This window comes from Oncorhynchus mykiss, chromosome 16 (genome assembly GCF_013265735.2).
Source record: "Oncorhynchus mykiss isolate Arlee chromosome 16, USDA_OmykA_1.1, whole genome shotgun sequence".
NCBI lineage: Eukaryota > Metazoa > Chordata > Actinopteri > Salmoniformes > Salmonidae > Oncorhynchus > Oncorhynchus mykiss.
The window spans coordinates 43,104,544-43,109,880 of NC_048580.1; positions in this window are offsets into that span (position 1 = coordinate 43,104,544).

The following is a 5,337-nucleotide window of genomic DNA, read 5'->3' on the forward strand; positions in this document are numbered from 1 at the left end:
CTATGAAAAGCCAACTGACATGTACTGCTGAGGTGCTGACTTGCTGCACCCTCGACAACTACTGTGATTATTATTATTATTTGGTCAAAATGTTGAGTAACATGTAGTAGCCTAAGTCTATTGATGTTACATTGACCTGGGTGAATAGAATATGAATGACAGTCATCCATTATGTTGTAATAGAAATAAGGCCATGTTCATTAAAAAAACTGTCCTCCATAATCTTTAACGGCATAGACCGCCACTGGTGTCTCGACACACAGTAGGCCTAGGCTATTGACGGATTCAAGACAAGGTCGTTTTTACTGAGTTCACATTCTGAGTTTGTCAGTGTCAAAGTAGCCTGTCATTTTTATAATTTCTGTGGTATTACAAAAGATTATCCCAAAATCTAAATTAAGGAAGAGTTGCATGAAATGTGTTCATAAACAGGCACATTTTTCACAGACTCTAGGCTACTACACTGTAAAACCATGAAACATGTGACACGTTTATAACCTAAACGTCATTGTTTAAAACTTAAATACTAGGCATTTAGATTTGACATGAAGTCTTTTCATCTTAGGCATTTAAAATGCAAGATTAAACATGTAATCTTTTTCCATTCAGTTTCCAAACAGAAGAACCTATATTTTTCAACGTAAGAGGTTGGATTTATTTCACCTGTTACTGAGATGGTTGTTCCATGGTTTAGGTAGTCTTGTTGTCAGAGCAGTTTGCAGATCATTGCACCTGTACATAGCCCATCCAACTACCTCATCACCATATAGTTTTTTTAAATTTTCTCCTTTGCACCACAGTATCTCTACTTGCACATTTATCTTCTGTACGTCTATCACTCCAGTGTTTAATTGTTAAATTGTAATTATTTCGCCACTATGGCCTATTTATTGCCTTACCTCTCTCATCTTACTTCATTTGCACACACTGTATATGGACTTTTCTATTGTGTTTGTTCATTCCATGTGTAACTCTGTGTTGTTGTTTGTGTCGCACTGCTTTGCTTTATATTGGCCAGGTCGCAGTTTTAAATGAGAACTTGTTCTCAACTGGCCTACCTGGTTAAATAAAGGTTAAATAAAAATAAATAAATACAAATTGTTTGTTAAGTCCTTCGCCATAGCAGTCACACTTAGTGCAGGTTATGGGTGATAAAATATTCCAATTGCCCCTGCATAGGTCAGGATAGTCAAACCACATTGTTGAGGATAAGTAGGTTATAGCTCAAGGCCTTATGAACAATGTTCCCTCTAAGCTGGGGTACAGTAGCCCTGAGACTGCCAAGCAGCTCCCCCAGACTGCTGAGCAGAAGAAATTTTAGCCCACAGAGAGTTTAAACAGAATGATAGAACAGCTATTTTCATGTTAAAATGTTATGGGATGCATTTTCTCCATTGTTTTTTGGTGGGCCTACATTATGATCAAATAGTCACAGTAGCCTACTTGTCCACTGTTAAAACTGTAACTTAGACCACCTACCTACTCAGTGCTCACAATAAACACACAATGAAAGTTGCACAGAACCGTCACAACACTCAAGTTTGCACTCAGCAGACATGAAATTTGCTCAATTCCCAGAAAATGTAGAGAGAACACGCTCATGAAATGTATAATATGTGGTCATAAAGGGTTAACTTTTAATTGAAAAACATTCACTTAGCCAGCCACTTCAAAAATGCTTCAAAAAAAAAAAAAAAAATTCGGTGCAACCATCTCTCTGTCACGAACAAACACATTCATGGGTGGGTTTCTCTTCATACTCACTCGAAAGGCATGCTGGGAAATGTGCAAATATATCTTTGCTAAAACAACAACCCCAGTGTTAAGTGTTTAAAACCTAAACGCTTTTGCTGAATAAACATGACACATTTTCATTGAAATTCTAAATGCCTTCAAGCATTTAAAAGGTCTCATGCATTCCAGTACCTGAGAGCTCCCCAGGTCACATCCCTCTAGCGCTCACTTTTTGTTCCGGCACCTCCTGATTTATGAATTAAGCACTGAACAGGTAGTCTAGACTCTAGCTAACCACCATATACAAAAATATCCACAAAAGCCACTAGCCGGCCTGCCATATATCATGAGTTATAAGATTATGAATATTAGCAATATTATTAAGTTATTATTTTAAAGCATTGAAGATAAATCACAATCGTTTAAAAAAATATTGAGCGAGCTAAGTAGCAGATTCACATCAATCATAAACAATCAATGAACAGCTGGTAGCCCCATATTTCCCGATGTCAATCATATCTTTAGGAGGCACTGTAACTAGCTTGCATACAACTTGTGAATAGTACGTGTGTTGTTGCGGAAATAAATAGGCCTTTGCAAAAAATGATTGCTATAGAGGCAGTATGCTATGAATGTTGAGATAAGAATTATGAAAGTAGATTTTTTTTAAGGGAGAGATGCCCTTTTTACATTTTGAGCACCTGCCCCCGATAAGGTCTGTGCACGGCCCTGAACTGTCCGCTCAAGAGGAAGCTTCTTACTGTAACCAGTGCCTGTAATCTGGTTCAGGTTATTAACCAACCTACCAGGGTGTTTACAAACACTACAGAAACAAAATCATCCGCATGTATCAATTACATTTTCACTAGTACTGTAGAACTTTGTTCTAAAGCTGTATCTGTACCCATTGGATGCAGTGATCACAATTTTTTATTTTACATTTATTTAACTAGGCAAGTCAGTTAAGAACGAATTCTTATTTTCAATGACGGCCTAGGAACAGTTGGTTAACTGCCTTGTTCAGGGGACGGATTTATACCTTCTCAGCTCTGGGATTCTATCTTTCGGTTGCAAGTCCAACGCTCTAACCACTAGGCTACCTGCCGCCCCAGGTAAAGCCAAAGTTCAAACAGCTGGTCCTAAAATAGCGTATAAGAGATCATACAAAATATTTTGCTGTGACTCTTATGTGGATGATGTTAAAACATATTTGCTGGTCTGATGTGATTAATGAAGAGCATCCATACGCTGCACTTGATGAATTTATGAAATTGTTTCTTCCAATTATTGATAGACATGCACCTGTTAAGAAACTGACTGTTAGAACTGTTATGTCTCTGTGGATTTGATCAGCAATTGAACAACTGAATGGTTGAAAGAAATGGGGCAAAAGGAGTGGCTAATAAGCCTGGCTGCACATCTGACTGGCTTACTTACTGCAAATTGAAAAATGATGTGACTAAACTCAACAAAAAGAAGAAGAAACTGTATTATGAAGCCAATATCTGTCATGTACTTCTAGAAGTAGTGGGTGGAGGAGTCAGGCGCAGAGAGCAGGGTAGTTGATAAGTGGAATGTTTATTCCCAAAACAACAGTGTCGGTCAACGCCACACACACGGGCGCAATAAGACCCAGTCCAAAACAACAGGACGAAACGGTTCGAGAACAAAATACTTCCACAGAAATCACACACATCAAATAACAGAAAACAAGCCCGCACAAAAGCCGGCGGGCCTACCGGGTTTAAATAGCCCAAAACCAAAACCTAAACAAGAAACAGGTGCAACTAATCAGACAAAACTAAATGAAACAGAAAAGGGGATCGGTGGCAGCTAGTAGGCCGGCGACGACGACCTCCGAGCACCGCCCGAACAGGAAAAGGCACCATCTTCGGCGGGATTCGTGACAATATCAATGATATAAAGAATGATCGAAAAAAAAACTTTGGAATACTTTAAATTAAATTATGGGCAGAAAGACAAATTCAACTCCATCTTTCATCGAATCAGATGGCTTATTCATCACGAAACCATTTGATGTTGCCAATTATTTTAATGATTATTTCATTGGCAAAGTGGGACAACTTAGGCAGGAAATGCCAATAACAAACAGTGAGCAATTGTATTCATGAATAAAAAACAAATAATGAAAGAAAAGCATTGCAAGTTTGAATTTTGTGAAGTTAGTGTGGGAGTGGTGGAAAAATTATTGTTATCAATCAATAATGACAAACCTCCTGGCATTGACAACTTAGATAGAATGCTACTGAGGATGGTAGCTGACTCTATGGCCACCGTGTCACGCCCTGACCTTAGTTATCTTTGTTTTGTTTATTATTTTGGTTAGGTCAGGATGTGACAAGGGTGGTTTGTTTAGATTTGTATTGTCTAGGGGTTTTTGTATGTCTAGGGGTTTATATGTCTATGCTTGCCTAGATTGGTTCTCAATCAGAGGCAGCTGTTTATCGTTGTCTCTGATTGGGGACCATATTTAGGTAGCCATATTCATTGGGTATTTTGTGGGTTATTGTCTATGTGTTGTTGCCTGTCAGCACTCGTGTTATATAGCGTCACGGTCGGTTTGTTCGTTTGTGAAGTGTTCTTCATTTATTAAAGAAGAATGTATTCTCATCACGCTGCGCCTTGGTCTCCTCTATATGACGAACGTGACACACTGTCATATTTGTAATCTGAGCCTAGAAGAAAGTCTTTGTCCTCAGGCCTGGAGGGAAGCCAAAGTAATTCCGCTACCCAAGAGTGGTAAAGCGGCCTTTACTGGTTCTAACAGCAGACCTATAAGCTTGCTGCCAGCTCTTAGCAAACTGTTGGAAAAAATTGTGTTTGACCAAGTACAATGCTATTTCTCTCTAAACAAATTAACAACAGACTTTCAGCATGCTTATAGAATGGCACAAATTACTGATGATTGTTTGAAAGAAATTGATAAGAAGATTGCGTGAGCTTTACTGTTAGATTTCCGTGCAGCCTTTGATATTATTGACCATAACCTGTTGTTAAAAAAACGTATGTATTATGGCTTTTCAACCTCTGCCATATCGTGGATTCAGAGCTATCTATCTAATAGAACTCAAGGGTTTTCTTTAATGGACGCTTCTCTAATGTCAAATATGTAAAGTGTGGTGTACCGCAGGGCAGCTCTCTAGGCCCTCTACTCTTTTCTATTTTTACTAATGACCTGCCACTGGCGATAAACAAAGCATGTGTGTCCATGTATGCTGATGATTCAACCATATACGCATCAGCAATCATAGCTAATGAAGTCACTAAAACCCTTAACAAAGAGTTGCAGTCTGTTTTGGAATGGGTAAACTGGTCCTGAACATCTCTAAAACTAAGAGCATTGTATTTGGTACAAACCATTCCTTAAGCTATAGACCTCAGATGAATCTGGTAATGAATGGTGTGGCTGTTGAACAGGTTGAGGAGACTAAATTACTTGGCACTACTTTAGATTGTAAACTGTCATGGTCAAAACATATAGATTCAACGGTTGTAAAGATGGGGAGAGGTCTGGCCGTAATAAAGAGATGCTCTGCTTTTTTGACACCACACTCCAAAAAGCAAGTTCTGCAGGCTCTAGTT